Here is a 24,411-nt window from a genome sequence, read left to right on the forward strand (position 1 = left end):
AATTTTATGACTACAGTGGAACCCAGACTTTCGGTCGTTAAGTCATTGCGATGCTAAGTTGAGGCACCATGTGACCGGATTTGAGTTTATGACCGTTTTTACAAGGGTCGCGGAGTGACTCACTGCAGTCATAAAGTGAAATTATATGGTTGTAAGCAAACCGCACGCTCCTTAAACCAACCCAGCATATTCAACGGGTGTTTTTTGCCGTTTTCGGCTAGAATGAAATCAGCATGGGATTAGGATGTATTATTTTACGCAATGGGTGGGGGGGGTTAGGAAATGAAAAGACTTGGATGAGGTTAATTGGATTAGAAGGGAAAATTTTATTCTATGTTTGGTTTATGTATAACAAGACCTTGTGATTGACCTGGGAAGCTGGGGGTGTGTGTGTGTGAAGGAAGGGGGGAAGGGGGTTTTGAGGGGGGGGGGAAATGTTTTTGTTTGTTAAAACTTTTTCAATAAAAAAAATAAAAAAATAAGATGATGATGATGATAATAATAATAATAATAATAATAATAATAATAATAATAATAATAATAATAATAATAATAATAATAATAATAATAATATTTTAATTTTAAGATCAGCATGGGGAGGGTGCCAAGCAGTTCCTTCTGTGAGGGTGACATAGACTCGTGTTCAGCGGTGGTATTCACTTACCTTCGCTACTGGTTTGCAAATGCGCAGAGCTTTCCGCGCATGTGCAGAGTGTCAAAAACGGGACGTGATGACATCCGGACGGGTGGGCAGAGACTTCCGCAGCCGCTGCTACTGGTTTGCGCGAACCGGATAGAACCGGCTGGATACCACCACTCCCCTTGATGAGAAGGTGGGAAATGGGACAAGGGATTGTGGGAAACCAGACAGGAGGTTTTCACTCAATGTAGCAGAACTATGCTAATCTCTAATAAATACAGATAGTCCTGGACTTACAAAAAAATCATTAAAAAAAAGACCTATGCCATATTTTTCATACTTATGACTGTTGCAGCATCCCTATGATCATATGATCAAAATCAGAGGTGGGTTTCAGCCGGTTCTGACCAGTTTTGGAGAACCAGTAGCGGAAATTTTGAGTAGTTGGGAGAACCGGTAGTAAAACTTCTGACTGGCGCCGCCCCCATCTATTCTCTGCCTCCCGAGTCCCAGCCGATCGGGAGGAAATGGGGATTTTGCAGTCACCTTCCCCTGCCACACCCACCAAGCCACGCCCACCAAGCCACACCCACAGAACCGGTCGTAAAAACTTTTGAAACTCACCACTGATCAAAATTCAGACAAAATTCAGGCAACTGGCTCATATTTATGACGACCGCCGTGTCCCGGGATCATGTGATCCCCTTTTGCAATCTTTTGACAAGCAAAGTCAAATGGGAAGCCAGATTTACTGAACAACCGTGCTACTGATTTAACAGCCGCGGCGATTTGCTTAACAGCGGTTAAAAGAAAGAAAGAAAAAAAATGCGGTTAAAAGAAGAAAGTTGTAAAACGGGACCCAGCTTACTTAACAGCGGTCTCGCTTAGCAACATAAATTCTGGGCTCAGTTGCGGCGGTAAGTCGAGGACTACCTGCAGTCTGGAAACATCTTTTCAAACTAACCCTTTTTATTCAAAATGGGTTGGTGATTGTTTTTTTTTTTAAATTAAAAGAGCTGCTTTGTTTCGGAAGCAAATGCATCTGACGCACAGAGCTACAGTTGGCAAAAGCTTATACCTTTTAATAAAACCTATTAGCTGAACAGCTGCTCCTGGACTCCTCCTGATTTTTTGATCAGCGCAAATCTTTATGATTATCTCGGCTTTGATAGGCTCCCTGCCTTAGGCAGCAACTTCCATTACTTTCACATCTGGGGTTGCTTTTAACTTAGAAGGATGGAAACCAGGAAAAAATATATATAACTCTTTCCTGAATTTTCAGAACGCTAAGGGTCTTGCTAACCCTGGGACTGTTCTCAAGTGCAGATCTGAAGGGTCCTTAGTGTTCGCTGAGCTTGGTTGTTTTCTTGTTCCATTTTGATACAGGGCGTCCTCAACTTACGACCACAATCGAGCCCAACATTTCTGTTGCTAAGCGAGGCATTTTATTAAGTGAATTTTGCCCCATTTTACAACCTTTTGTTGTGGCTCCAGCCCCCGAACCTGGCCCCATGCCCAAAAGTGACTCTGAGAGTGAGGAGGAAGGGCCGGTAAGGCTTACCTCAGGAGCACCGATTCCTTTGGCTCGGCTCCAGGAGCCAGAACCAGGCCAGTCGGAGGACGTAATGAGGCCAACATCCCCTGATTCCTCCCTTCCTCAGGCTACGCCTACATACTGATCATACTAATCAAGCCTGGACCGACCCGCGCTTCAGAAGATTAGAGAGGCAGCATCATCAAAGGGAAGGGTGGGGCAGGAGCCCCACCCCACAGGATATATAAGGAGCTGTTGTGACCCAAGTTCCTGGACCCGGACTCCTGGACTCGGATGATTCAGAAAGTGAGGGAGAAGACCTGGGCAGCCCTGCTTCTCGTGAGCCCTTTCCCTCCCTGGCACCCACTCAAAGGGAGGAGGAGGGGCCGGCAAAGCCTGATTCCTTGGAGCCTCCTTCTGATTTGGCAACGTCCCAAGAACAGTTTTGGAGTGATGCAAGATTACGAAGACGTGATCGACGTGCGCAGCAGCGGAAGAGTTGGGACAAAGCCAAGTCATAATTGTCATGCAGTGACATCTGCAGAGACTATAAATAGGAGGCGGGACTTCCTGGATTTTTGTCTTGGACAAAGTAATGAATTGGCGCGAGCTAACTGTCTCAATGGAGGGAAGAATATATTCGTGAGTAATTCTGGCCTTATCTATAATTTCCTCGTTATCTCCAGAAACTTGGCAGGCCCATGGGTAGACGTGGCCAGGACATGTATCTATGTAAATAAAAGGAAAAAAGAAGGCCTCTGACTGACTCTTTGCTGGGAGTATTAGGGGGAGGGAAACAGAACAGGAGCTTTGGGACTGCTCTCACTTCTACGGGAAGCAAATTAGCTGAACCGTGTTGAAGTGAGCTGAAGTCTTAATCTGTATGAACTTTTTGGCAGGCAGCTGCGTTTTCTCTGCCAGGACTGATAGGAGCCATGTAACCACTGGCTGTAGGCCAGCTCGTTACTCCAAAGTGAGGACGGAGACAGAACACCTTTCCTGCCCCAGTTGCACTGCAGCTGTTACATTAGTAACACGGTTGTTAAGTGCATCTGGATTTCCCCGTCGTCAGAAGTTCTCAAGAGGGGATCACAGGACACACACACCCCCAGGACACCTACTACCGTCATAAATATGAGTCAGTGGCCAAACTTCTGAATTTTGTTCACCTGACCGTGGAGATATTGCAACGGTTGTAAGTGTGGAAAGTCATTTTTTTTTCAGGGCTGTCACTAAATGAGCTGTTGTAATCAGGGGTAAGCTCCTGGGGGTTCGGCAGGGTTCGGGCGATTCTCTAACCAAAGATCACTGGGGTTTGGCGAACCCTCAAATGACACTCTGGCTGGCCACGCCCATCCTGCCCCATCCCTCTCAGGGGTCTCCACACGGCTCATTCCCCATTCCAGGTAAGTGCAGGGGCCGCGTGGAGGGTCTGGGAGGGCAAAAAACAGGCCTAATAGAGATTCCAGAAGCCTGGAAATGGGCCTGTTTCCAGCCTCCAGAGAGCCTCCGGACCGCAGGGAAAGTAGTTTTCGCCCTCCCAGAGGCTCAAGAAAAGCCTTCAGAGCCTGCGGAGGGCAAAAAACGCCCCCTGACAGTGGTGCAAGCGGTCAACTAGTCCAAGGGTCTGCAAACTTGGCTCTTTTAAGACTTGTGGACTTCAACTCCCAGAGTTCCTCTTAAAGGGACCAAGGTTGGAGACCCCTGGACTAGGCCATGCCAACCATGGCCATACCCACCCAGCAACGGGGCAGCGAACCCATTGTTAAAGGATCTGAAGCCCAGCCCTGGCTGTAAGTCAAGGGCTACCTGCAACATCACCAGTGTTGGTTGGTTGACATTACCTAATTTGGGTAATGAAACATCTGCAAGAAAACAGCCAAGCTCAGAGACCATCAAGGACCTCTCATTTCAACCCCGAGCTACAAATATTCTCCTTTATTAGGCTCAGACCTTTTCACCAGTCAATTTGTTCTTCGGGTCTTCCTTTCCATCCCGGCTCCGTGTCAGATTCCTCCCAAGGGTTCTTTCCATCTGTGTCTGGATTTACAAAGTATTTACTTTCTCTCTGGCACACAACACATCCCCCTTTTTTAATACATTTTCACCAGAAGGCCATCATGTCTGTTTTCTGGTGTCCTAATTAGGTACGATATTTCGTGGTGACTTGGTAACCCTTTGCATGGAATTTGCAAATGGACCAAACAAACCCCCCCCAAACAAAACTAACTTTTGATTTTGAGAACAGCGGCCTTTACGATCGCTGATTCGAAAACCGGTCCTTTGAATTTTTTTCTCAAAATTCACTTCTGTCCTTGGTTTTTGGTCATTTCACTTCTAGTATGCAGATGGTATATGCCTTAATGCCTTACACAATGTAAGCTGCCCTGAGTCTTCGGAGAAGGGCGGGATATAAATGTAAATAAATAATAATAAATAATGTGCAGTCTGGTGGCAGAAATCCTTTTTAATATTTGCTTCTTTCTTGTGGGGTTTTATGCTTTTTTAAAGATATTTTTATTAGAGTCCTTTTTGTAAAGTTTTTCCGTTTAAAGTTATAAACATAGTGTTGTGTCTGCGCCCCCCCCGAGCCAGACCTCTTGCCAGAAAGTGACTTGGAAAGTGAGGGGGAAGGGCCGTCAGGACTTACCTCAGGAGCCCCGGCTTCCCTGGCTCAGCTCCAGGAGCCAGAAGCAGGCCAGGCAGAAGAGATAATGAGGCCTCCGTCCCCTGACTCTTTCCCCCCCCAGGCCACGCCTTCAGACCCAACTCATGGCAATCAGGCCTGGCTGGATCCTAGGTTTCGTAGACAGGAGAGGAGGGAACAACAGAAGCAGGGGTGGGACAGGCCTAGGAAGTGCTGAGTCATGGAGCCCCACAGGATATAAAGTCAGTGAGCGCTGCTGTGTCTCTTCATAGCTGGCAAATCAACTGATTAACTGAGAGCTGAAGTGACTTACCAGCGTCAAGGGAGAACTTGGCAGACGTTCGCTATTCTGCTGCCAGAGCTGATAGTGCCAGCTAATTAAGCCATCACTCAGACGGAGGCGAAGGAGGACAGAACACATAAACCATTCCATGGGTTGTGGTTTTTTTTTTAATCCTTATGGACCTCTGGAAGATTTGCTCTCCTTTTAAAGTTTGTCCTTTATTTTTTTTTCCCCCAAGAAAATATGGTCATAATAATTTCGGAGCTTGAGACAAATTTGCAGCATCTATCAGAGGCGGGAGTCACATATTTTACTTACTTGTTCGCCCAGCACTGAAAATGTGAGCGTGAGTGTTTGCACGCTTGTTTCGCTCACATGTGTGCACTTCCGCGCATGCGCAAGATCACCTTGAATGTTCTGAGAGGTACCAGAATAGAGATACATCTTTGGAAACCATATTTGAAGAAGGATATTAACAAACTGGAACCAGTCCAGAGGAGAACCATTTAGATCAGGGGTGTCAAATTCACATTGTCATGGTGGCGTCATGTGATGTATCAGGACTTTTTTCCCCTTCACTAAACGGGGCATGGGTGTGGCCAGCATGTGACACATCTGGCCCACAGGCCGGGAGTTTGGCAGCCCTGGTCTAGATGATAAGAGTACTTGAAGAGTACTGGGCTTAAGACAGAACCTTGTGGCACCCCACAGCTTACTTCTCTCCATGTAGACTTAGACCCACTAAGGACTACTCCTTGAGTACGGTTTGTCAGCCAGTTGCAAATCCATCTGGTGGTGAAGCTATCTGTCCCACTTTTTTTCTAGCTTATAAAGAAGTAGATTGTGGTGGCTTCCAGTGATGTCACCGCTCCTGCTGGGTGCTCTAACAGGGCACTCCGCGTTAGAAGATTGTAAAAGTCAGTGAAACAGTATAAATCACTGTTCACTGACCTTAGCATACCCTTTGGGCAAAAGAGGGTTATGCAGAGCTGTGGAAAAGTGGTAGATCTAGACAGGGGGTTTGCTCTTAAGAGCGAATTTTCCTGGATTTATGATCCCACCGAATTCCACTACCTCCAACTTCAAACGCGCTCCTGTTTTTTTTTCAGGAAAAAGGAGTAGGAGAGTCGCTTCTGCTCAAAAGGACTTATTAAATTGATTGATTTTCTAAGCAGACGGGAATTTCACAAGCGTTCGATCTTTGATGTAGAATCAACACGGCAAGTACCGACTCCCTTTTTGAAACCTGAAACCTTTCTTTGTCTCTGATTAATTGACTTTTAAAATGGCGTCTGAAAGTGAAAGTAAAATTTTTTAGTACAACAAAGTAGCGTTATTTGTGGATTGTTACAAACGGAGTTCTCTTATACTGAATGGAGTAAAGGGAAGTTGTTAAGTTTAAATTCCTGATCTTTTTGAAGACAGAATGGCAGCTAAACCTTTAAAGCCTTCTGGAAGAAGGGGATCTGAACCAAGTCTTGAGGATATATTGAAAGAACAATTAAAACTTTCTGAAGATAGGCAAAAAGAGATGATGGAGAATTTTAATGCAAAAATAAGAAGATATTCTCATGGCAGTTCAAGGACTGAGTAAAAAAATTGAGGGATTGGAAGAGGAAATGCAACAGATCTCTCAGTCAAATAAGCATTTAGAAGATAAAATGCAAGGTGTTCAGAAAAAAGTGGATCAAAATGAAGATCAGGTTGTGATATTACAATATAAACTTATGGAAGGAGCTCTTAGAATTCGTGGTATGCAAGAACAGCGAGGAGAAGACTTAAGAAAAATTATATCAGAAGCATTGGCTGAATTTATTGAAGTGGAACCCCAAGAGGTAGCTTACCAAATTGATAAAATATATAGAGTTAATTCCTGGATCGCAAGACAGAGAAAGCTTCCTCGGGACATTGTGGTTTATTTTGTGAAAAGGACTATGAGAAATCAGATTTTGCAAGTTTCATATCAGACAACTTTAAAAATTGGAGAACAGGAGCTGAAGGTGTTGAAAGAGATTCCTTCCAAGATGTTAAGAGATAGGAAGGAATTTGTTTTTACACAAGAACTTAAAAAACATCAGATTCAATTCAGATGGGAGGTGCCAGTTGGACTGACAGTATTTTATCAAGGAAGGAGATACAGAATTGACACTGTTTTAAAGGCAAAGGATTTTCTTTCTACAGTTTTGAAAGTTGAAACAGAAGTGATAGAAAACTTCAAGAGATTCAAGAAGGCGTGGTGATCCAAGAGCCTTTATTGCTGCCAGCATTAGAGGAACCACAAGAGCAAAGGGTGACAAGAGGAGCTCTTAAGCGTAAAGAAGAGCAACAGTCTCAAAGTAAAAGTCAGGACCCCAGTATGGAATTTGGCTGAGATGGCTAAAATCTCAGCTTTCTTAAAAGACAATACGCAGGAAAGATATTTAATTGAATGGAAAAAATGGATTGATTATATACAAAACAGATATCAGATTAAGAAATATCAGATTGCCTTTGAATAATTAGAAAGTTATTTTATTTAATGGGGAGGGGGTTGGGAGATGAAAAGCTTTGGATGAGGTTAATTGGATTGGAAGGGAAAATGTTATTCTATGTTTGGTTTATGTATAACAATACCTTGTGATTGACTCGGGGAGCTGGGGGGGAGGAGGGGAAGGGTTTTTGGGAGGAGGGGAAGGGTGAAAATGTCTTTGTTTTTTTTTTTAAACTTTTTCAATAAAAGAAGTAGGTTGTGGTCTACTTTGTCAAATGCCTTGCTGAAGTCTAAGTATATTATGTCCACAGTATTTCGCTGGTCTAATTTAGTCACTATGTTGAAGAATGAAATAAGATTGGTTTGGCATGAGATTTCAGCCTTCTTGAAAGACAGTACTCAAGAAAAATATTTAAATGAATGGAAGAACTGGATTGACTATATTCAAAATAGATATCAGATTAAGAAATTTCGGATTGCCTTTGAATGAAGGATGTTGTTTTTGATTTTAATGGAAGAAGTCAGGTTATGTGAGAGAGAAGGATTATAATTGTGTTAGATTTTAAAAATTTAATGTATGACTGTTTTGTTTAATGAACTATACCTTGTGTTTGCTCCGGGAAGTCCGGGGGGGGGGGGTTTGGAGGGAGGGGGGAGGGGGAAAAATTTAATTGTTGTTGTAAAACTTTTTCAATAAAAAAAAAAAGATTGGTTTGGCATGATCTGTTTTTAACAAACCCGTGCTGACTGCTAGTTATTACTTTACTCATCTCTAGGTGTTGGCAGATCTGTTTTTTTATTATCTTTTTCAGTATCTTCCCAGGTATTGATGTTAGGCTGATTGGTCTGTAGTTTCCTGGGTCTGTTTTTTTTCTTTTTTTGAAGATGGGAACCACATCAGCTCTTTTCCAGTCCTCTGGTAGTTTCCTGGTATTCTAGGATTTTTGAAAGATACGGTGAAATGATTCTGAGATGTCATCTACCAGCTCCTTTAGAACTCTGGGATGTAGTTTGTGAGGTCCTGGTGATTTGTAGTCATCAAGATCAGACAGGTGTTCTCTTACTAATTTTTTTTGGTTTATTTTAACTTTTATTTCCAGTCTGTTTTTTACAGTTATGTTTCTGGTAGGTTGGGCTATAGTTTCTTTTTGCGTAAAGACCAATGCAAAGAATGAGTTAAGCAGCTCTGCTTTCTCTCTGTTGCCTGTTACTTCCTTGCCGTCTTCTCTCTTTAGTGGACTTGATTTTTTTCTTGTTATTTATGTGTTGGAAGAAACTTTTTATTATCTTTTCAGTATCTTCCCAGGTATTGATGTTAGGCTGATTGGTCTGTAGTTTCCTGGGTCTGTTTTTCTTTTTGAAGATGGGAACCACATCAGCTCTTTTCCAGTCCTCTGGTAGTTTCCTGGTATTCTAGGATTTTGGAAAGATATGGTGAAATGATTCTGAGATGTCATCTACCAGCTCCTTTAGAACTCTGGGATGTAGTTTGTGAGGTCCTGGTGATTTGTAGTCATCAAGATCAGACAAGTGTTCTCTTACTAATTTTTTTTTTGTTTACTTTAACTTTTATTTCCAGTCTGTTTTTTACAGTTATGTTTCTGGTAGGTTGGGCTATAGTTTCTTTTTGCGTAAAGACCAATGCAAAGAATGAGTTAAGCAGCTCTGCTTTCTCTCTGTTGCCTGTTACTTCCTTGCCGTCTTCTCTCTTTAGTGGACTTGATTTTTTTCTTGTTATTTATGTGTTGGAAGAAACTTTTTTTTGTTATCTTTGACTTTTGTTGCAAGTCTTTGTTCATTCTGAGCCTTTGCTTTCCTGACTTCGTCTTTGCAGATTCTGGCTGTCTGCTGATATCCTGCCTTAGTTATGTGTCCCTCTTTCCATTTTTTGTACTTGTCCTTTTTGTCTTTCAATTTGTCAGAGAGATCTTTGTGCAGCCATGCTGGTTTCTTCTTGGATTTCTTGTTTTTCTTTCTCAGCGGTATTGCACTGGTCTGGGCTTTTATGATCATATTTTTCAGTTTCCCAAGATTCTTGTGTTGTTTTCCATTTTAAAATCTAAGACTCTAGTATCATTTTGTTCTACTGCTTGTCTATGAGTTATGTTGAATTCAAGTATGACATGGTCACTCTCACCTAAGGTTCCTGCAGTTTCAACTCCCTCTATCACTTCTCTGTTTGTAAGTATTGAGTCCAGTATGGCCGTCCCTCTAGTTCCCTTCTCTACTTTTTGGACAACCAAATTGTCAGCTAGGTTGGTTAGGAACCTATTTGATTTTTCACTTGGTGCAGAATTAATTTTCCAATAGATATCAGGATAATTGAAGTCCCCCATTACTATTGTAGTTTCCTGCATATATTTGTTAGTTGGTTGGAAAAAAGGATGTCTATTTTTTCTGCTTGTTTGGGTGGCCTATAGCATATACCTATGGCCATGTCATTCTTTTTATCTTTTATGTTGATCCATATGCATTCTAGGAAGTCTTTGTCTTTGGTTTTGTGCAATTCTATATCAATATAGTAGTCCTTTACATAGAGTGCAACTCCACCTCCTCTTTTATGGGGTCTGGATTTTTTTTTAAGAGTTTGTATCCTTCTATCAATATGTTCTAATTGTGGGTTTCATCCCACCAAGTTTCTGTTATTCCTACTATGTCATATCTACCTTATATTAATAGTTCAAGTTTACCCTGTTTGTTCCCTAGACTTTGTGCATTTGTAGATAGGCACTTGAGGTCTTTATGCTTGACTCTGGGTATGCTTCCTATGTCTCCTGTTTGGTATTTGAGTTTGTCTATTGTATTTCTTGTTTCTTTCTTAAGAAATAAAAAAAGACCCTTTCCATCCTCAAGCACTCTGTGCTCCGAAGAATAAAGAAATTGTATTGTCCACTTTTTCCTAACAGGATCTCCATGCTTCAGCCAAGCTTTGTGGTGGACAAAACACAGCAGATGAGTCTTCTCTAGCACCTGGAACCCTGGATTGCATCACTCATTGGATTTTGGCCCAATCCTGAAGAAATAAGGATTCATCAGAGTTCATATTATATTTATGCTAACTCAGAATACTGAAAATTGGAGCCCAGGTCACTTAGAAGGTCCTAGCTCTGGAGCAGGGGTGAAATGCTCCCAGTTCGGACCGGATCAGCTGATCTGGTAGCAATGGCAGCGGGTGGTTCGGAGAACCGGTAGCAAAAATCCCTGCCCCCCACATGCCCACCCAATCACCCAGTCGCCCGCTTGCCCGCTTGCTACTTCTTTTAAAAAAATGCTTTTAAAAGGTAAAAAAAAAAAGGCTCTGACAATCATAGCTGAGCCGCACGATCGTCAGAGTCTTTTTTTAATATTTAAAAGCACTTTTTTAACAACCTATTCGGCCGAACAGGTTGTAAAAAAAAATGCTTTTAAAGTAAAAAAAAAAGATCGTGCACCACAGCTGATCACCCCCCCTCCCCGTGCGCTGTTCTACTTACCCCATGCCTCCTTTTGGTGTGTACTGCATGCGCGCGCACCTCGCATTTGGTGCATGGTGTGCACGGCATATGCATGGACGCAGCACGCATGCGCAGCCAGCGAACCAGTAGTAAACCGGTTCAGATTACACCACAGCTCTGGAGAGCTGATTTATAAGCAAGGTCCTTCTAGAAAGGTTGGACGCAATGGCCACAATTGTGGTGGGAAGGAAGCCACGTTAGGAAACTCTGATATAACTCAGTAATAGAACTTGGGGGGCTGGGGGTGTTATTTACCATGGCAACCAGTTGACATCCTTGGAAAGCTTCCAAGACCTACACAGAGAATAAACAAGTTGATGTAAAGAAGTTTTCTTTAAATAGTTTGGATGAAATGCCTGAATTTGTGCTACAGGAGGCTGTCTCCCAAACTAAAAAAACTCACAGGGTTAATGCTTTCCAAGAGTTCTCTTTTTGGACTGATGGAATATACAGCAGTAATTTGTGGATTCTTGGACATAAGGAACTACTAGGAAATATTGTGACTGACTTTTCAAAAGGAGTAATGAAGGAAAGACAGAGATTAATGCATCAAAAAAAATGGCAAGAGACAAAAGTATTATCCTTGAAACAAGGTTTTTTTGAAATATTAACAGACAAAAATATTAGTGTCCCGGAAAGACAATATGTGAGGAAGATCTGGAAGAACTGGGTTGATTATATGTTTTATATCTATCATAAAAGACTAGATATTTGGATCTATACTGGATTTTGACGAGGAAGGACTAAAGTTGAATAGATATTGTAATTTTCTGTACTGAAATTTTATAATGTGTTGCACTGAATTTTAAATAGAATATTCTCGAAAGATCTTATGTAAGAAAGACCTGGGGGGAAAATTATATGGTTATAGAAGCTATAAGGGAGATATTCTCTGAATTGGATTGGATTTTTATGCTTTAGCTGGTTTTAAATACTTTAGGATTAATTTGTTCTATTGATTTATATATTTTATTACTGTTAATTGTTAATTATTATTTTTTTGAAAGATTTTGGTTATGTTAGGAGGAAGTCAGAGCTAGAGAGGGAAAATTGGTATAATAGTTTTGGGGAAAAATTTTCTTAGCATATGTTTGTTTTATTTTTAACTATACCTTGTGCTTGTTCCGGGAAGTCAGGGGGGAGGGGGGAGGGTATTAGTGAAGGGAGGGAGGTTGGGGGGAAAGGGGGGGGAATTTATTTTTTTTTGTAAAACTTTTTGAATAAAAAAAAAAAAGACCTACACAGAGAATTTAGCTGCATATAATAATAATTTAAAAAACCCCAATCTGTAACTTTAAAAAAAAAGATTAACACTGAATGTCACAACTTTTTTCAATACGCAGCCCATATAAGATCAAGAGTGACTGTAGCTTCCAGCTGATTAAATTAGAAACCCTTTATGGTAGAAAAGCTTTTTATAGCTCCGTTTGTTCAATTTATTCTAGGTTTGGTTCCTTTTAATTCTCTTCTTTTCCCTTTCAAAGGTAGAAGTCAAAACCTTGACTGCTTCCAATATATGCTTTCTTGGTCAGTTTCGTCCCCTACTCTCTGCCCCCCCCCCGCGCCTCTTTCATCTTTTTCTATTCTTGACTTCCAGAGAACTGTACCAGATTTTGTCTTGGCATCTGATTGCCCTGGGCTTTTTTTCTTTTTTATTACTTATTTATTCTTTCCTTCCTGTGGGCTTTCAGTGAGAGACATGCCTTAAAACCAATGTTTATTTTAAGAGCAAGCCACAAAAAGCACTGAATGCTAGTAAAAGCAGAGAAATGTCACCCAAGAAATGTGTAGAACTTGACAGTTTTTATCTAATTGGCTCCCCCCATCAATATGTTTTTAAACCACCTGCGTTGTATGACCTATCAGCCAGGTGCTTAATTGTCATTAGATCAGGGGTTTTTTTTGTCTCCTTTTCTGTACATAAAAATATACGTTTTTATAAATCAAAGAAATGTATGTGCCTTGGTCAGTCACTGAGAAGTGTCATAGCAACAATAGAGCCTTTTTTTGTGGTGGCCCCATCTTTTTACATCTTCTGGTTGTCCAATCTCTTCTTAAAAAGTTCCAGTGTCGGAGCATTCACAACTTCTGGAGGCAAGTTGTTCCACTGGATAATTGTTCTCACTCTCAGGAAATTTCTCTTTAATTCTAGGTTGCTTCTCTCCTTTATTAGTTTCCATCCATTGCTTCTTGTCCTGCCTTCAGGTGCTTTGGAGAATAGCTTGACTCCCTCTTCTTTGTGGCAGCCCCTCAAATATTGGAACACTGCTATCATGTCACCCAGGGGTGAAATGCTCCTGGTTCGGACCAGCTCATGCGATCTGGTAGCGAAGGTGGCTGCTGGTTTGGCGGGCCGGTAGCAAAAATCTCTGGCCCCGCCCCCCTGCCTCTGCTGAGTCGCACCATCAGCAGAGGGTTTTTTTTTTAACTTTTAAAAGTAGGTTTTTCTTCAGCCGAAACATGCCTTTAAAAGTAAAAAAAAAAAGCCTTTGAGGATCCCGCCCCTCAGCTGAGATCGGCAGAGCCTTTAAACTTTAAAAAAAAACTTTTTAAAGACTCCTCTGGGGCTCTCACCTGAGTTCCTCATCAGCAGAACATTAAAAAACATGTTTTCTATAGAAAACATGTAGAAAACCTCCTTTTAAGAGATTCTAAGGCACTTACCTGATTAATGATCGAACGCATGGCTTTTTTCCCATCCCGAAAGCCCCAGTTTCACTTTCAGCACCAGACAGAATCAGTTGCTTATCTAATCTATTTCATCACTAAGCAACTAATGCTGGCTGGCTTTGCTGGCTGAGGAACTCTGGGAATTGAAGTCCACAAACCTTAAAGTTACTAAGGTTGGAGACTCCTGATCTAAAAAAATATAAATAAAATAAAATAAAATAAAATATTTGTGCAACTTTCTGAGATTTGGTGTGTTTCTGTAGTGTTTCACTCTAACTACACAAACACACAAAATCTCAGAAAGCTGTATGTGGTATTTTGTGTGTGTGTGTGTCAGTTGTGTTATGTGTGTGTAAAGTGTGAAAGTTGATTTTTGAGCTTTTTGTGGCTCTGTGAAATGTGAAGTGTAGCTGCTTTTACATTGTGTGTAAGTCAGTTGTGTTGTGTGTGTGTAAAGTGTGAAAGTTGGTTTTTGGTATCTCTTATTGTTTTTTATACTTTGTTTATTATTTTTATTATTTATTGTTATTGGCCACGCCCACCCAGTCATCTGACCACCAAGCCACGCCCACCAATTAAGTCACACCCACAGAACCGGTAGGGAAATTTTTTAGATTTCACCCCCTTTTTTTATTATTAAACTAGACATACCCAATTCCTGCAACCATTCTTCATATATTTTAGCTTCCAGGTTTCCCACACTAGATTGTATTTTCTAGTTTAAACAAGGTTAGCCAGGAGCTGCCACTTGTTGAGTCAAGATTGGTCTAGACCAGGGGTCTCCAACCTTGGCAACTTTAAGCCTGGCGGACTTCAACTCCCAGAATTCCCCTGCTAGCAAAGCAAAGCTTTGCTGGCTGGGGAATTCTGGGAGTTGAAGTCAACCAAGCTTAAAGTTGCCAAGGTTGGAGACCCCTGGTCTAGATTCCTTCCCATAGCCTCTTTCATCAACCAGCCTGGGTTGCCCATTTATCACCAATCATTATATTCACCTGGGTAATATAAATCTATTCACCCATAAATACTGACTTCCAACATGGTTTGCAAATGTTGAATGATACCACTGGTGGAATAATTCCCTAGTTTACATTCATATGTCTTGTTATAAGCCTGCCCATATTAGAATTGAATGGAATGGAATGGAGTGGAGTGGAGTGGAGTGGAATAGAGCAGGGGTGAAATGCTCCTGGATCGGACCGGATCACGCAATCCGGTAGCGATCGTGGCCGGTAGTTCGGCGATCTGGTAGCGATGGCGGAGCAAAGCTCCGCCCACCTGCCCGGGGTGTCATAACTTCCTGGTTTTAACCAGGAAGTAATGTGTTTTTTACCTTCTGTGCATGCGCAGAAGGTCTGCGCGTGCATGTGATGGATGCACAAGAGCAAAGCGAGTGCATGCAAGTGGCGCATGCACTTTCGAACCCGGTAAGGAAGGTAAGTAGATTTCACCCCTGTAGTAGAGGAGTAGAGTAGAGTAGAGTAGAGTAGAGTGGAATGGAATGGAATGGAATAGAATAGAATAGAATAGAATAGAATAGAATAGAATAGAATAGAATAGAATAGAATAGAATAGAATAGAATAGCAGAGTTGGAAGGGACCTTGGAGGTCTTCTAGTCCAACCTCTGGATCAGGCAGGAAACCGTATACCATTTCAGACAAATTGGTTGTAAAATCTCTTCTTAAAAGCTTCCAGTGTCTTGTAGTTCACATGTATAAATCCAATACTCTTGAATTAGGCAAGCCATGGCTTAGCATGTAATATGAATATAGTGATTTGTCTCTACCTGAGCCCGTCATTTTTACTAACATCTAACCCAGTTTGAGCAAGGAATCATAGAACATAGCTAATAGGGTTTAGAAGGGATCTTGGGTCTGCTAGTACTCAAGCAGGAGGCCCAGCAGGGGTGATCAGGTGGTTCGGACCGGTTCACTCGAACCGGTAGCGGAAATTGCAGGTGGGTCTGCCCATCCACCCATCTGCCCTAGCTCTATGCCATCCTATTTAAGCATGTTTTTGAGGCCGGGCATGTGCGCAGAAGGCGTGCACATGCAAAGTGAGCATGCGTACGGCGAACCAGTAGTAACATAATGCGAAACTCACTGCTGAGGAGACCTTATTTTGTTCCAGACAAATGGAATCTCTTAAAAACCTCCAATGATGGAGTAGCCACAACTTCTGGAGATAAGCTTAGAATGAAGAGGCTCATTGCTACCCAACTGTGCTGGTAGTTCATTTTTCATCCATTATCCTCGTTCGTGTTTTTGTGATACCCATTTTGGAAACTTCGCCATATTTGCAATGATTGGAATATATAGGGATTAGTCTAAAGCTAGAAACTGATAGGCTGCCAACTTTGGATTTTCAACATTATGGCCTCTGCTAGGCTGTTATTTATGAAGAACGGGTGTTTATTGTCTCCAATAAAACAGCACAAGTAGATTGGAAAGCCATCAGCCTGTTGACAACGAACCAGAAGAGGATTCAGGAATGGGGGAAAATAACAGACCAACTTGCTTGCTTATGTATTTCTGCAACAATTGGCAGAAGAGCAAAGAACTCCCACTGAAAATCACATTCGTTAAATGAGCACAATTCATATTGTGCTGATCTCAACACAATTAAACTTCCCATGTTCATTTTTTGAGTTACATTTCAGCTACAAGTCCAAAATGTGAAATTAACAAGGCCATCTGTAGGCCATCAAGTTGGATAAATATTATCCCAAGGCCATGATCTTACTAAACAGATAATGATTTTGCAATTTAATAGATATGTGTTTCCTTAATACCCTGGAAGTTTAGTTATTTTTCAAGAGTTATTGCTTTTACAGTTCTTATTGTTTTTTTATTAGTTTCAAAAAACAGTCCGAGGGAGGGAGGGAGGGAGGGAGGGAGGGAGGAAGGAAGGAAGAAAGAAAGAAAGGAAGGATGGATTATCTAATACAGGAATGTTGGCCACTTTAAGACTTTTAGGTTTCAACTCCCAGAATTCCCCAGTCAGCATATCAGCATAACTGGCTGAGGAATTCTGGGAGTTGAAGTCCGCACATCTTAAAGCTGCCAAGGTTGGACACCCTGATTTAAAACATTAATATTGTCTTTATCTTCTACTTAATAGCAAGTTTGAAAATTAGTTTGAAAAATGTAATAAGCCTGAAGATTTGATTTGAGTATTAGATTTTCTGCTAACTTGTCCTTTCAGATAGTCACATATCTCCAGGAACAATAGAAAACAATCAAATATAGAAAATAATCAAATGATTAGGGGGCTGGAGGCTAAAAAATATGAAGAATGGTTGCAGGAGCTGGGTATTTCTAGTTTAATGAAAAGAAGGACTAGGGGAGACATGATAAGAGTCTTCCAATATCTCAGGGGTTGCCACAAAGAAGAGGGAGTCAAGCTATTCTCCAAAGCACCTGAGGGCAGGACAAGAAGTAATGGGTGGAAACTAATCAAGGAGAGAAGCCACTTAGAACTAAGGAGAAATTTCCTGTCAGCTAGAACAATTAAGCAGTGGAACAACTCCAGAAGTTGTGAATGCTCCAACACTGGAAGTTTTTAAGAAGATGTTGGATAACCATTTGTCTGAAATGGTGCAGGGTTTCCTGCTTAAGCAGGGGGTTGGACTAGAAGACCTCCAAGGTCCCTTCCAACTCTGTTATTCTATTCTATTCTATTCTATTCTGTTCTGTTCTGTTCTGTTCTGTTCTGTTCTGTTCTGTTCTGTTCTGTTCTGTTCTATTCTATTCTATTCTATTCTAAATAGATTCAAATTAGTATAGGCAAAGTGACAATTTCATTCCAAAACGCTGAAACAGTTTGAGAACAATGGCTCAACCCTGACAGGCATGGAGGCTGTGAGTGGGATGGAGACCTGGATGAATAATAAGATCTTTCAAAGTGGATTGTCCCAAAGGTGCTTTTTTTCAAGAGGACTTCCTTGTTTTTCTTTGAAGACCTTTCGCTTCTCATCCAAGAAGCTACTTCAGCTCCGACTGGATGGTAATTAACCCCCGATCTAGTCAGAGAAGAAGAAGCTTCTCAGATGAGAAGCGAAAGGTCTTCAAAGAAAAACAAGGAAGTCCAGTTGCTCCTGAAAAAGCATCTTTGGGACAACCATGACCTGGATGACTGAGGATCTTCATAGACTTTCAGAATGGTTCTTCTACCACAGGGGTGTCAAACTTGATTTCATTGAGGGCCGCATCAGGGTTGTGTTTGACCTCGGGGGGCCAGGGTGGGCATGGCCAGCTTGATGTCACTCATGTCAGGGATGCCTGTGGTGGCCTAGTTCTGTTTGCAGCCGTGACGGCCACCTGCAACCCTCTGCCAGTGAAAACGGAGCTTAGGAGAGCCACGCATGCCCTCCCAACCTTATTTTTGCTGGCAGAGACACTGCAGGCCGGTCCTTCACTTTTTCCAGGGCAGCCCTGAGCCAGATCTTGTTCTGTACCCCTCGCCTCAGTCCGAGCGATGACTTAATTAGCCGGCACTATCAGCTCTGGCAGCAAACTAGTGAGCATCTGCCAAGTGACTCTGTTATCTCCCTTGATGCCGATGAGTCACCCAGGAACAAACAGTACTTCAGCTGTAGTTAAGCAGTTGATTTGCCTGTTATGAAGAGGCATAGCAGCCCTCGCTGCTTTTATATCCTGTGGGGTGTGGCTTCATGACTCAGCACTTCCTAGGCCTGCCCCACCCTTGCTTCTGTTGTTCCCGCCTCTCCTGCCTACGAAACCTAGGGTCCAGCCAGGCCTGATTGCCATCAGCTGGGTCTGAAGGCGTGGCCTGGGGGGGAAAGAGTCAGGGGACGGAGGCCTCGTTATCTCCTCCACCTGGCCTGCCTCTGGCTCCTGGAGCTGAGCCAAGGAAGCCGGTGCTCCCGAGGTAAGTCTTGATGGCCCTTCCCCCTCACTTTCCAAGTCATTTTCTGGCAGGGGGCCCAGCTCAGGGGGCGCAGACACAACAGGTCTATGGATCCCATGAGCTGGATCTGGCTCCTGGGCCTTGAGTTTGCCACCCCTGTTCTACTGTCTTGAAAATCAGGAGTCCTTAGTATAAAGTATGTATCCAGCAGATATTGGAGTCCCTTACAGATAGAGACACATATGAAGTCTTCTGCTAGCATAATCCTTATTTATGTATTTAAAATATTAATGTGGCCGCCAACCTTAAACAACTCTTATCTGTAACCGAAGGATTGTGAGGCAGAAATGGCAATGAGTGTAGTGGCCCGCCGTTGGCCAGCAAAGTCGGACAGTGAGGAGGTTGGGGAGGAACTTGGGCCAGTCCTGGGGGCTGGGGAAAGCTCAGATGAGGGCTCTGTGTCGGAGACAGAGTGGGAGGTAGACAGCAGTGAAGAACAGCTGGAGCCCGTTCCCAGTGTGTGCATGTGCAGAGCTGCCAGAAGAGAAGAACAACTCAGAAAGCAGGGTCGACTCAGGAGTAAAGCCACACCTTGATTGGCCCCTCCCACAGGAAATAAAAGAGGAGTGAACAGGGAGTGGGCTTTTGCAGGAAACAATTCGTTTGTTTCATGACTCTGAAAGACTCTGTGCTAGGTTTTGCTTTGTACTGCGTTTGGAAACAAATTGGGTTGAGAAATATTCCTTTGAAAAACTGTTTGGACAAACCTTGCTGACTGTGAATGAACGTAATTCACAGTTGTGTAAATAAAAGAGGTTTTGCCCAGATCAATTCTTGCTTCCTGCTTGTTAAGGGAGCCTAGGTCAGAACAATGAGGGGGCTTGCCTTTGGAAAAGACACACAACTTTACTGAAACCAGAATTCCTTCTATAAAGTGCAGATAGGTCATATTTGCATGGTGGGATCCACAATGCAAATGCAAAAAAAATCAAACCCACCACCTTTGCCACGAGCAGAATGTTAAACCAAATTCGATGCAACACAATGACTTATGGTTACAAGTTAGAAAACTAATTAAAAGATGACTTTGTTTAAATATACGGGTCAGGACCTTGACTGACAGCCACAATTGAGCCCAAAATTTCCATTGCTAGGAAAGCCAGTTGTTAAGTGAGCTTTGCCCTGTTTTGTGACCTTTCCTGCCACAGTCGTTAAGAGAATCACTGCAGTTGTTAAGTTAGTAACACAGTTGTTAAGTGGCTCCCCCATTGATTGTGCTTGTTGGAAGGTTGCAAAAGGGGATCACATGACCCCGGGACACTGCAACTGTCATAAATGTGAGTCAGTTTGCAAAGTGGCCGAATTTTGATCATGTGACCGGGGGATGTTGCAACCATTGGTATGTGTGAAAAATGGCCGTGTCACTTTTTTCAGTGCTGTTGTAACTGTTCAGACCCAGTTTATTTATTTATTTATTTATTAATCAAACTTATATACCGCACCATCTCCCGTAGGACTCAGGGCGGTTCACAGGCATATTAAAACAATATAATAAATAAACATTAAAACCCAGTTAAAACTAAATATTATCATGGCCTGATCACTAAAACAGTAAAAACCAATAAAAACCCCATTAAAATTTGCTAAAACATTTTATCTTAGGCTAGTCCAGCTCGCTGAAATAATAGAGTCTTCAGTTCACGTCTGAAGGTCCGGAGGTCGGGTAGTTGTCGTAATCCTGGAGGAAGCTCGTTCCACAGGGCTGGTGCCGCCACAGAGAAGGCCCTCCCCCTGGGGGCCGCCAACCTACATTGTTTGGTCGACGGCACCCTGAGGAGGCCCACTCTGTGGGAGCGCACAGGTCGTTGGGAGGCAATCGGCGGCAGAAGGTGGTCTCGAAGGTATCCCGGTCCTAAGCCATGGAGCGCTTTAAAGGTGGTAACCAAGACCTTGAATTGCACCCGAAAGACTACCGGTAGCCAGTGTAGGCCGCGCAGGATGGGTGTTATATGGGAGCAACGCAGTGCTCCCTCTATCACCCGCGCGGCCGCATTCTGGACTAACTGGAGCCTCCGGGTGTTCTTCAAGGGGAGCCCCATGTAGAGAGCATTGCAATAGTCCAGGCGGGCTAATGATTCCTTCCAACCATCAGTTTACCAAACTGCTCAGAAAGTTAACAACCGGTTCTCCCGAAGTGGTGCGAACTGGCTGAATCCCACCTGGCTGTGTCACTTTTTTCAGTGCTGTTGTAACTGTTCAGACCCAGTTCCCCAAACACGACAAACTCTCTGAAGTTAACTCAAAGATTCCTTGATTCGGAGCGCCAGCAGCCCTGGCAAAAAGTTTCTCTCTCACAGCAGGCTAACAAGTCTGTCCGTCTGGAAGATGAATAGTTGTCTGCCACATCTATTCATCCCCGCCCCCTGCCTTTTATCCCCAGAGTTAGGGTGAGGCTTCGCTAGCAGTGGTGGTTCTTCCATCCCAAGGATCAGCCCATAGATTTCCACTGTTCTCCTCTCCTCTGCCTTCTATGCATCTGCGCATCAGGCACTGGGCCCAGCTGTTCCTCCTCTTCCTCATCAGCCACCTCCAGACCTGGAGGCTGTTGGGTCTCCATCTGAGGGCTGATGGACGACCCAGGCTCGCCTCTGTCTCTCTCTCTGACAGCTCCATTCCCTCTTTCCCCTCGGACTTCTCAGGTTGCCTTGATGCTGGCCCTGACTCCCACGCCTCCTTCTCCTCCTTTGCCACGAGCAGAATGTTAAACCAAATTTGATGCAACACAATGGCTTATGGTTACAAGTTAGAAAACTATATAAAAGATGACTTTGTTTAAATATACAGGTCAGGACCTTGACTGACAGCCACAATTGAGCCCAAAATTCCATTGCTAGGAAAGCCAGTTGTTAAGTGAGCTTTGCCCTGTTTTGTGACCTTTCTTGCCACAGTCGTTAAGAGAATCACTGCAGTTGTTAAGTTAGTAACACACAGTTGTTAAATGGCTCCCCCACTGATTGTACTTGTTGGAAGGTTGCAAAAGGGGATCACATGACCCCGGGACACTGCAACCGTCATAAATGTGAGTCAGTTGCAAAGCGGCTGAATTTTGATCATGTGACCAGGGGGATGTTGCAACAGTTGTACATGTGAAAAATGGCCGTGTCACTTTTTTCAGTGCTGTTGTAACTGTTCAGACCCAGTTTATTTATTTATTTATTATTAATCAAACTTATATACCGCACCATCTCCCGTAGGACTCAGGGCGGTTCACAGGCATATTAAAACAATATAATAAATAAACATTAAAACCCAGTTAAAACTAAATATTATCATGGCCTGATCACTAAAACAGTAAAAACCAATAAAAACCCCATTAAAATTTGCTAAAACATTTTATCTTAGGCTAGTCCAGCGCGCTGAAATAATAGAGTCTTCAGTTCACGTCTGAAGGTCCGGAGGTCGGGGAGTTGTCGTAATCCTGGAGGAAGCTCGTTCCACAGGGCTGGTGCCGGCACAGGGGAGGCCCTCCCCCCGGGGGGCCCCAGCCTACATTGTTTGGTCGACGGCACCCTGAGGAGGCCCACTCTGTGGGAGCGCACAGGTCGTTGGGAGGCAATCGGCGGCAGAAGGCGGTCTCGAAGGTATCCCGGTCCTAAGCCATGGAGCGCTTTAAAGGTGGTAACCAAGACCTTGAATTGCACCCGAAAGACTACCGGTAGCCAGTGTAGGCCGCGCAGGATGGGTGTTATATGGGAGCAACGCAGTGCTCCCTCTATCACCCGCGCGGCCGCATTCTGGACTAACTGGAGCCTCCGGGTGTTCTTCAAGGGGAGCCCCATGTAGAGAGCATTGCAATAGTCCAGGCGGGCTAATGATTCCTTCCAACCATCAGTTTACCAAACTGCTCAGAAAGTTAACAACCGGTTCTCCCGAAGTGGTGCGAACTGGCTGAATCCCACCTGGCTGTGTCACTTTTTTCAGTGCTGTTGTAACTGTTCAGGCCCAGTTTCTCAAACAAGACAAACCCTCTGAAGTTAATTCAAAGATTCCTTGATTCGAAGGGCCAGCAGCCCTGGCAAAAAGCTTCTCTCACAACAGGCTAGCAAGACCGTCTGGCTGGAAGTTGAATAGTTGTCTGCCACATCTATTCATCTCCGCCCCCTGCCTTTTATCCCCAGAGCTAGGGTGGGGCTTCGCTAGCAGCAGTGACTATTCTGTCCCAAGGATCAGCCCATAGATTTCCACTGCTCTCCTCTCCTCTGCCTTCTGCGCATCTGCGCATCAGGCACTGGGCCCAGCTGTCCTCCTCTTCCTCATCAGCCACCTCCAGACCTGAAGGCTTTTGGGTCTCCATCTGAGGGCTGATGGACGGCCCAGGCTCCGCCTCTGTCTCTCTCTGTCTCTGACAGCTCCATTCCCTCTTTCCCCTCGGACTTCTCAGGTTGCCTTGATGCTGACCCTGATTCCTACGCCTCTTCCTCTGATTCGGCTGCTGGAGGGGCCAGCGGCTGACAGAACACAACAGTAACTTTGAATGGTCACTAAATGAACTGTTGTAAGGCGAGGACTATCTGTGATAGACAATAGGGTAGATTCAGATGAATATAGCCAAAATGACTAGGAACAGCATAATCCCAGAAATTATGTGGAACGAAATGGGGAACTTCAGCTGCCACCCTCAGGACATCAACCTTTGGTTTAGTCTACTCCTCAGCAGAATGCCGTGTCCCTTAATGTTTTTACAGCTGCCATACTAGTAAGTTAGATTTTACATGCAGATTTTACACACTCACATAAACACATACATCGAAGATGGCTTTTGAGGAGAAGACCTCCTGTTGCTTTTCTACCTGGAGATGAAGTTCTCTTACTGTCAAGAAAACTGTTGACTCTGCCTGGGAAGATGTTATGAGTTACCACAAAATGTAATTGCTTTCTTGAGCTCAGCTTATCTCCTTTCTGTGTAATGCTTTTTGGACACTGTCGTGTTTATTTTCCCTGTTAGTGTGGGGGTTTTTTGTTTTTTTTTGTTTTTGGCGTGGTTGGAGGCTGACATCTGGCTAACAAGGATATGAAGCTGCATTTTTATGCAGTCCTGTTGTTTTTTTTTCCCTTCTAAGCCACTTACTTTGCCTTCCTGTGAATTTCTCAACAAATTTCCAAGAAAGTAATACTGGTAGAAATCTTGTATCTCATTATATTGATGTTCTCTTTATTTCCCAAGAGTTGGCTGTTCCAACTTTACAGATTTTTTAATTTATCGAGCCTTTATTTAATTAAGCAGAACAAACAGAAAAATAAACCCACCCCAAATAATGTTATCTATCTGTCAGGAGAATCAATATATAGATTTACTGCTGTTAAAACATGTTTTAAGAGCAGTGAGGATTATTGGGAAGATGAAGAAACACTTCAAGACGAAGAGATAATTAAGAAGATATTAAACTGTGCAGAAATGGACAGGCTTACACTGAAAATAAAACAGAAAGAAGACATAGAATATTAGCAAACTTGGAACTTTATTTTTCCAATGGTTGGAAAAAAGGAGTAGAGAGTAAGAATGGAATTTGTATTGTTAAGCAAATTAAATACGCAGAGAACACGTAGTGATTAAGCACTAAGGAATGGAATTAATAGAAAATTAATAAACTTTATTTTTAAAAAATAAATATACAAGATTTCATTTCTTTCTGTAGAGTTGATATAGTCGTTTTTCCTTTCATGTTTTCCATCTGACTCTAGCCTCCTTCAACACAGTATCAACAGTAGAATCCTTCAAGTTTCTAGGTTCTTTCATATCTCAAGA

The sequence above is a fragment of the Ahaetulla prasina genome, chromosome 5 (genome assembly GCF_028640845.1).
Source record: "Ahaetulla prasina isolate Xishuangbanna chromosome 5, ASM2864084v1, whole genome shotgun sequence".
In the NCBI taxonomy this organism is placed as follows: domain Eukaryota; kingdom Metazoa; phylum Chordata; class Lepidosauria; order Squamata; family Colubridae; genus Ahaetulla; species Ahaetulla prasina.